The following is a 10420-nucleotide window of genomic DNA, read 5'->3' on the forward strand; positions in this document are numbered from 1 at the left end:
ACCGGCGTCGCCGCTGGCGGGAGCCTCATCTTCTTGGCGCTGGGGCCAACCGACTCCATTTTCCTTGTGGGCGTTGCGCCGAGCTCACGGGTTTGAGCAAAGTAGCCAGAGACGAGCCTAGTGGCAGTGCGAGTGGGGAAGAAGGAGGGCTGGGGTTTTCTGTAGGAGTGGAAGAAGAGGAGTAGGCATTTTCTGTACGAGTGAGGAAGAAGGTGAGCGGTTTTTTTGGAAGAGTGAGGAAGATGGGGAGCGGGGGGAATTGGGGCGAGACGGAAGCGTAAGTGGAAGCGAGGAGGAAGGAGGGTTTTCCTGGGATCGCCCCCTCTTCAAGAAATATGGGCTTCTCCTTGCAAAAAAACAAATGGGCCTTAAGATGGATAGGATTTTGTATCGGCCCAGTCGGCTGCCCGTGTTTCGTACTGGAGGGCCTTGTGCTAGAGGCAGCCCAAGACACTCTCCAGCTTATTGCCCATTCGAAAGAAAAAAAGAGACGCCTCCAGCTTATGGCTACTCATCGGTAACCTTTTTCAACTTGGCATCCACCAAATTAGAGGATGTGGTACTGGATGCAGAAACTCACACTGGTCGCGTAGCGCGGCAAAGTGAGGTGTCAAATAACAGGCCTACAATATACTTACTAGATTGTGAAGGTTCACAGGCTAGTCAACATTTACATTAAACTAAGCTTCAGAAGATATGGTATGCATACTAACATTCAGAAGAACAAAAGTTCAGCATGTTTATGCATCTCAATGATTCACCATACTATAACCAATACAAAGCTGTGAGAAGGTGTGGAAATAAAGAAAATCGGTCGATGCTTCTCTAAGCAAAGTGCCTCCCTGCGCCGCATTAATTTCCTGGGCATGCTTGTTTCTTCTCAATGTTACGAGCACTTTGAGCATGTTGGCAACTCCACAGCTAGCTAGCTGCCTCATCTTGTAATTGATGCTGACACATTTGCAGCAAACACATGAGGCAATAGAGATGACTCAACATGATTCCATATTGTGCAGTTCCCCTGAAATTATGTTCATTGTCCTGAATCTGAAAAGATACGAAAACAATAGCTATACTTAAACGGTGTTGCAAAACAATAGCACATATCAATAGCTCGTCATGACAAAACATGATCATCTGGACGAAGGGGATACTGACCTGCCTGAGGAAGATTATATATAATTTCGTAAGTCCTTGGTTGATTTCCACCTTCGGTTGCACTGCTTGTTTGCTACTCCACACATGACAGGATCGTTTCGCACTGCAATCAGCAAGTCAACGTACAAATAAGCTTATTTCATCTTGCGGTGGTGATTGTACCTAGTTACGAATGTAGGAATTCCTGGAGCACCATGAGGTTAGCTGACAGCAGGTAGATGCAGCCATATAAGTTTTGTGCGGTGCTACCAAAATTGAGGTTTGTATCCCTTCCCGTTATGAGAATTGTTCTTGAAGTTGGTAGAATGTGACGGCTTGTTCTTTGCATCAAACTTGCCTTTCCCTTGAGATTTGTTCTTGTTGTTTGGGGGCTGGTTGGGTTGGAAGTTCTTCTCGTGTACCATGTGGGCACTAGAAGCTCCCTCAGCGACCCAAGCACGTGTGTCTTTTGCTCTCGCCTTCTCTTCAAAATGAAGAGTGCTAATGAGATCCGAAACGGAAAACTCATGTCTCTTGTTTTTCAAAGAAGTAGCAAAATCGTTCCACGAAGGTGGAAGCTTGGCAATGATGGTCCCAGCAACAAATTTGTCCGGCAACACACACTTGAAGTACTCAAGTTCCTTAGCGAGTGACTGTATCTCATGAGTCTGCTGAACGACAGAGCGCTCATCAGTCATCTTGTAGTCACAGAATTGCTCCATGATGTACAAATCGTTGCCAGCGCCCGAGGCCCCAAACGTGGCCTCGAGCGCAGCCCACATGTCTTTGCCGCTGTCAAACGACATATATGAATCCACAATGGAATCGTCAAGAACACTCAGCAGGGCGGCTTTGAAGAGGGTATCCATGTTCTCAAAAGCTTCCTGCTGTGTAGGATTAAGATCGCCCTCAGGCTTACCCTTAGTGGCGTCATAGCAGTACATGATCTGAAACCAATATACTGCTCTTGTGCGCCACCTTTTATATTGCACCCCCTTAAAAGTAGGCGGCTTCAAAAGTGCAGCAAAACCACTCGGAGTAAATTGCCTATAATCAGGTTTTTGGATTGGATTGTTGAATATATGAGCAATTTACTATGAGATGTAATCCGAATCAACAGTAAATAGATCATGACGACAATTGCAAAGAAAGTAATGATGCGGACTAAACCAGGAGGACAGAATCACATATTGTACAACGGGAGCAGAACCGCTGTGGTTGATGTTGTCACTCATGTCGTTGATGAAGAGGTTACCGAGGTCGGGGAAGAAGGCTGCCGTTGAGGAAGTCATCGCTAGCAGCAGTCACAGGAGTGTGCTCCCCAAAAACCTGATCGCCCCTCTCCCGTACAGGATCACGAAAGGCGGGGTTCGGAGGACTGCTGTCCCTTCTCGCGGTTCACGACGGAAGGAGGGATGGAGAAGAATTGCGTGGCGGCGCTAAGATCTGGAACAGTGCGAAACCATATGATACAACGGCGGCTAGGGTCGAGCCTGTCAGGTCGGTCGTGCGAGTAAAACCAAGTACTTTATAATAGTAGGCCTTTGGCCAAAACCCCACGTCCAAGTCAATAATAGCCCCACTATCCAAAAGAATCAGAAACGGCTGAGTAATTAAGGCGTCCGTTAATTATTAATTAATGACTTCATAAATTTTCCGACTCACACCACACTTAGAGCATGGTTAATAGTATAGCCAACATCCGGCTATCTGAAGTTGACACATCATCTAGAACCAACCTAATACGTAGCCTGCTTACAATAGTTAGTCCCTTTAGTATAATACAATATCATTAATAATGGCCCCACCTTTTGTCTCACAAAGTATGTGTAGTCTAAAATGTCGGGCGTGCAGCGGGCGGTGCCCTCGGTCGGCACGCCACTTCAACGGCGGAAGCAGTGAGAGGTCGCGTCGCCCTGACTTGCCATCAATGTGGAGCGGCGGGCTCAGCTGGCACCGGGCGGGAAGGTTTCAATTTTTGATTCAGTTGCTGTGCTGCTACCGTCCAATATTCGCGTGTGGTTGTTTCTAGAATAAAAAAGGAGGTACTCCTACTTATGTTACTCCCACTATGGCTAGCCTTGCGCTTGGCTCTTCGCCTCTTCCGGAAGTCGAACAATAATGGTGGTACTACAGTAGTACTTCTGGCAATCTGACACCAAATGAACTACTGCACGTCCACCGCTTGTAAGCAAAAGTTTCTCCTCCTGCTGAGAGCCATCGCGCACGCGTTGGCGAGGGAGAAGGCGTAGTAAGCAAGCTTCTTGTCGTTCTGTGAGTTGACGGGACACATCAAATTTATTTAGTAGTACGTACTCTCTCCAAAAAAGGGCTGACCATGTCATGGCTACCATCCCGTGCTCCGTCGTTGAGTAGGTGCCATCGAAGTGCACAACTCACTTACGCACTGCTTATCTGATTATCTCCATTTTCTTGCATGACACGTGCACCTTGATGCTAGATGTCTCCTGTGTTGGCAAAAGGATGAACAAAGCTCACGTAAAAAAGAGAGTGGAAGAACATAGATTCCCGACGACCGAGAAGGAGCAAGGAACCTCGCGGTGGAGCGTCTGCAAGGAACCTTGCGCGTTTCCCCCTGTTTTTTGCCGCATGCCCGCCTATAAACAAATAAAAGAACATGAACTCTTCGCTAACCACTAGAGACGATACATCAGGATGCTAAGTTGAAGATATTTTATTATTTTATATTGATAACCACGCAAGAAGCCACGCATGTACAGGAGGCATGCAGCCACGCATGTACACACGCCAACGCACTAACTCATGCCGATCCAACTCATGCACAAACGCGCACAACATGGAGCACACAACGCAAGTACACAACATATGCATGCACACACACACTCGGATGCAGAATGCACGTAAATAACACATGCATGCGCACACACTCGGCTGCATGGAGGCGTGCGCCATCTGCGGTGACGTCTGGTTCCTCATGCTACGTCAAAGCTCGCACACAATGGCGCCTACGCATCTCTTGCAGCACCTCTTTGCCGTCGTTGCTCAACGACTAGCCGGAGACGAAGATGACCGAAGCCTCGGTCTTAGAGCTAGCACCGATGGAAAAGCACGCCCGCTACACGCACACGAGCACGTACGGAGTGCCCACGACGTGGTGCATCCCCAGTCGCCTCTACTCCTTCTGCGCACGTTGTCTATGAAGGCGGCTGCATGCCTAATGATGATGTGGGTGAGATCTTCTAGGACCTAGATGATGCCGAGGAGGGTGTCTCCAACAGCGTTCCTCGGCTCGCACCTCTTGCATCACGGCGGTCGAGCTTGGAGTCATTCATCTAGTACACGTGGCATCTCAGATCTGGACACAAGGTGACGTGCACCGTCAAGGGGGTCAGGGAGGATGCGACCTCTCACTGCATCCGCCATTTGAAGCAGCGCGCCGGCCCAGGGCGCCGCTCGCTGCACTCCCAGCTGTACCCGCCTCCTCGCCGCATTCAAAAACCTACATTTACTAGTATGTATACACGTGCAAGGCACGTCTTAATATAACAGAGTGATTTTGGTAAAAGGGAAAAGAAGTAATATATGTGCTAATAGATTCAAAGAAAAAGAAATTATAGTGATGTATAAATGCCGATATTAGTTCAATATCGTAAAAGCGGGAAGTAGTATTCATGCCATTAAACTGTACGTTCATTTAAAAAGAACTACACGTTGCTTCACTTTTTGCACATGTTCCTTTTTTTGAGAAATATCCACATAAACCTACTAAACCATCTTGACTGGGCTCAATCAAACCATCTGGTGGTCATGTGGCAACACAGCCCATTGGAGCTAGTTATGCGGGTTTAATAGAGGGGTTTGATGGAGGCGAGGAGGCGTGTTCAGCCGGGCGTGCAGCGGACGGCGCAGTACTATTCGATTTGACAACTACTACTAGTATATTATAAAAAAACAAATAAGAGTAGTAGAGATAGAGATAAGAATAGAGACTAGGGAGGAGCACCATCTATTGCTTCATGGGCTACTCCTACGCTCCATTCGGCGGCCGCAACGTCCCCTACAGCCACTCCCTCCTGCGCTCCATTCGACAGGCGCTGTTGAAATTTGGGGAGCGCACTCTCGCGACTGTTGGCAGCGTCGACTTCTTCCTTGACCTCGGCAACCTCTTCCTCAATGACATGGGCGACAACCTCAATGCCAACGGTGTTGCTCCCGTTGCACCGTATGTGTTTCTTTCCTTCCTGTTCGAAATCGTGGTAGAATTCATGTTTCTAGTCTGTGTCCTAGATTCGATCTGTTCATCTACTATGCTAGTCCACATGAGTAGTTTAATCTCTGTTATAGCCGTCATGATTTATTTTGTGCTTATTCAGACTAAATCTCGTAGTAACTTGCTCATATATTCAACTGGCGCAACGTCCCCTACAACCACTCCCGTTTCATGGACGGCCTGGTCGATGCCTCCAAAGAGCCCTTCGTCTACTGCTATCCGTGCCCGATGCCGTTTTGGGGCTCGCCGGCGGTCATCGTGCATCACCTCATGCAGGCATGCGGCGATCACTACTGGCCCTTGGCGGAGAACATCAAGTACGAGACGTGCTACCCGTTCACCGTGCCGGAGTCGCTGGAGGATCACCGCCGCCTGCTAGTCTCGGAGGAGGACGGCAGTGTCTTCCTCTTGATCGTGAGCACCGGCGAGGCCCGCGCAGGCCGCCGCCCCATCTCTATAGTGTGCGTCAGGGGCGACGCCGCTGACGCTGACACTGACACGAGGCCGATGTACGGGTGCGTGCTCACTGTTACTACCCCTCAGAGGTACGTGGGCGGCGACACTGGCTGGGCTGGCTACATCAAGCTGACTAGGATTGTGCAGAGCTAGGACCTTCCCGCCGATGTGGACATGGAAGACGCATGGTATGATTTGGCCCCCAACAAGGTGCACGGGGACTCCAAGGAGGTTCACCTGGACATATGCGTTACCAAGTTAAATGTTGATCATTAGTCTTCGCTCAATGTAATCCGCTGTCTAAGCATGTGGAGACTTCCATCCATGATCTTGCTCTATTGGAGTATCGCGCATGAATAAAAGTGTATCCATTTATGGTTTAGTCTAGAATCTTCCATGTATGAAATTTTTACTACAGTACTGGTGAAAGACTTATGATGAACCATTTCTTACATCTCCTCTGCCCCCTTCCAAGTCATCCTTATTTAATCCCTCCATCTAGGTGTATAAGGGCATGGTTAATACTTAATAGTATAGCCAACTGTTGACTATAAGAAAGTGCCATGTCATCTGTAGCCAACATGTATAACAATCGATACTCAAAAACTAATTCTTAAAGATCATTTCTTACAAAGCACAATAAGTGTTATTTCTTCACAAATTTTGGATGCAGGTTGAATAGTTGAATGCTTTTGTTTGCAAAATATACTTTTTATCTATTTCACCCGGATGTTTCTGAGCTCTAGAGATGAAACTAGTAAGGTGCCTATGCGTTGCACACAACACCGAAATGCATTGATCCGGGTCATCTCATGTTTAACAAATATTGATAGGTTTCTTCAGATATTCATTCTTCTCTAGAGCTCACAAGCATACGGATAAATAGTAAATGTAGGAAAATAGATAAAAAATATCTTTTGCAAACAAAAGCATTCAAGTGTTCAACCTGCATCCAAAACTTCAGGAAGAAATAACACTTATTGTGCTTTGCAAAAAATTATCTTCAAAAAATATTTTTTGAGTATCGATTTTGTTTATTTTTTCTCGACAACTATGAATGTAACACAGGATGACTTGGAAGGGGGTAGAGGAGATGGCGAGGAGGAGGGGGTCGTGGTGGTGGTCGGCAATGCGTCCCAAGCGAAGGCATGAGAGGCGTTGGGGGCAGACGACACCAAGAGCAGCGACCTCTCTAGATCCTTCTTATTTTGTCATGAGATGGCTAGATGAGGTGAGAGGAAGGGGGTTATCTACAAACGAGTAGTGGAGTGCGGGGGTATTTTTGTAAAACTGACATAATTTGTCTCAGATGCGTTGGATGCAAATCAAACGGTTGTAAATGAAGGATGGCAGGCACACCATCATCACCAACTCAGCTTTTTATAGGAGTAGAGATAATATTCGAAGAACATTTTTGCTATGTCTGAGTCGACTGAGACTTCGTTATGTCTCAGTCGATGATATAGTCCTTTGATTTTGCATGGAGATTAGTACAAAAAATTTATTTTCAGTTTTTTATTTTTCTTCTTATACTATATCATTTGACTGAGACTTGGACTGAGACCTAGCCACACCCTTCGAAGAAACCTATCGATATCCGTTACACATGAGATGACCCCCACATCCTTTGTCAAAATAAACAACTCCCCGATCAATGCATTTCACTGTTCCGTGCAACGCACGGGCACCTTACTATAGATTAGTACGACAAAAAATTGAACTAACATTATATATAGTATGATAAATGCTGATGCATGTCACCTAAAATTATATCATTGAAAACTATGTTCAAATACTAATCCAACGATATAGTTTTTGTTGACATGCACTAACATTTTGTTAGTTAAATCTTTAGTCAAATTCAATGGGGGACTAATAAACCACAACCGATGTAGTACTAGTGTAGAGGGCGGGGCTGCACGCGAGTCTCGCGGCAGTAAAGCAGTCATATCACAAAACCCAACCACTAATAAGTGGTCTGGTAAAATAAACGGACAAGCAACCATCACATCCCTCCGTCTTGATTGTTCTAGAACACATGTGAGGTAGCAACAGTGTACTGTTCATGCGAATCCTACTGATATTGGTCGTTGGATTTAGAAGATCAACGATTATGATTGATGTTCTTAGTCCTACTTAAAATTGGTACACTATATAGTAATATAATATATATAGTAGTATAAATATAGATATAGATATAGAAACCTGCGTGGGATGCGAGAAACCAACTCCGGCCACACACGTCCGTTCAGGAGCAGGACGCCGGCCAAGCTCCTCCTTCCACCATTCTGTCCACTCTTTCGGCGGCATCCGACTAGCAGGAAGAGCAGTTCTCCGGTATAAAAGCCATCTGGGTGGCCCGCTGAGCCCGGCAGCTCGCTTCTCCACCTACCTAGCCTAGCCCATCGGAGGTAGTTGCCGCACTAAGCCAGCGCGTGGTTCCACAGCTGGCCTCTCCAATACAGCTCGAGGAAGAGTGCCGACTTGCTCCACGCCGGCTTGTCGGGGAGCACAGCGGCACGGGCATCATCGCTACCCTCGACGCGCCGCGTCGTACAGCTCCTCCAGTGTCTGTGACTGCGCCATTGTAGCGACCAGACCTCAAACAGTCTGATCTCTGTGCATCAGTGTCATCCCTGGATCGGTAATGCTGACACGCACAGTAGTTGAAGGATTTATAACAAAGTAGCAATCACACACTTATTACAACGCATGTCTCAGAAGAGAACTTATTACAATAAATATGGCTTATGGCCATCTAATACGATAACAGCGAAAGGCTTGGAAGATAAAGTGAGTCCATCAACTCCAACGACATCACTGAGTGAAAGACCACGACCTAAGGCTCCTTACTCGTCGTCTGAAAAGTCTGCAACATGATACGTTGCAGCCCAAAAACGGGTCAGCACATGGAATATGCTGGCAATGTAACACAAAAGAGTAATGAATAGAATAATGCTATCACTACATGCATATATGGCTGGTGGAGGCTGTATGGTTAATATGTTTTGCGAAAAGCCAATTTTTTCCTACAACAAAGGAATAAAATTTATTTAACTATCATGGTGGTTGTTAAACATTGAGAATAGTAAACCCCATCTCAATCCCAATTAAAAACTAATTAATATCCCAATCAAATTTTATAATTAAGAGTGATGAGATCCACATGATAATCCAAGAACTAGATACTCAAGATGTCCATAACCAGGGACACGGCTAACCATGATTAGTTTGTACACTCTGCAGAGGTTTGCGCACTTTTCCCCACAAGACTCGATCGCCTCCGTTGGATTTCTCGCACTACATGGTGTTTGAGAAATGGATGACCGAGACACAGTCTTTCAGAAGCGTTAGCACCTTATGATGGGTAGACAGTACCACCTACATCCCCTACATCTGCTAGTCTTCCACTGTAAGAGTTCACACGACTTAATCAACTATGCTAGAGCCCATAATAGCTTGTGGCTGCACACGGAAGTTTCTAGCATGAATAATCTCATGATCCCTTTGAGCCTGAGTGGCAGTCCATAGGAGAATCACACGGTACCCCGGGATTTCCAAAAATACAGGCAGTCACTGGAATCCCCAGGTGCCTCAATCCACCCAGATGTGTATTAAAGTTGCCACCTTAAGTTAACCGTTAATTAAGAATACTCACAACTGTCATGAATACACTCAAACCCAATCCACGTCTATGAGCATAGCATAGCAGTATAAGCAACGTAGAAGTAACTCCCATAGGTTTGATAATAAACAGGTGAATAGGTACTACCTCATCTACTTCCCAAACCCACAATTTAAATCAGATCCTAACCATGCAATTGTTTTGAGGATTGATCTAATGCAATAAAACTGGGTAGTAAAGAGGTATGATCAAAGTGTTACTTGCCTTGCCGATGATCCGCGAAACCTAGAGACTCGTAGTAGCACGCTTCACACTCCGGGTACTCTATCGCAAAAACAAACAAGCATACAATAAGCAATCAGGCAAGGGCACGGGTAAAACTCAAATATGATATCTAACCAGAAAGTTCAACTTAAGAACTCCGGTTTGCAAAAAGAATCAAATCAAAAGAAGCAACAAAACTCAAACGGCGAAAGAAACAAGCTTCGTTTACTAATCTGGACTAAAGTCCAATTTTACAGTAGCAAAATCTTGTTCAAGTTGGTTAAACAGAAAGAGGGCTTCGAGGCGAAACTCTAGGCGCTTGAATCGTCTGATTCCGATAAACGAGCGAAAAGCTAAACTAAAACAAAAATCGGATCAGAAATCGCGATCGAAAATAATCGCGGAAAATCCGAGAAAAATAAAAACTGACGAACAGGCTAACGAACGAATGTTCGCTGTCTGCGGCTAAACGGTGAAAACCGTTCATTAAAATGAACGTACGAACGGGCGTTCGCTAAATAACTAAACCGAAAAAACCGAGCCGATCTAATCTAAAAAAACGAATCTAGGTTTCTAAAAAAACCGAACGGTTAACCGAAAAAATAAAACGGAGACAAACGGCAGCGGCGGTCCGGCGAGGCGGGGCGGATCTGGCGGAGGCGGGCTTCGGCGCGGGCGGCGGCGCG

This window comes from Triticum aestivum, chromosome 3D (genome assembly GCF_018294505.1).
Source record: "Triticum aestivum cultivar Chinese Spring chromosome 3D, IWGSC CS RefSeq v2.1, whole genome shotgun sequence".
Lineage (NCBI taxonomy): Eukaryota > Viridiplantae > Streptophyta > Magnoliopsida > Poales > Poaceae > Triticum > Triticum aestivum.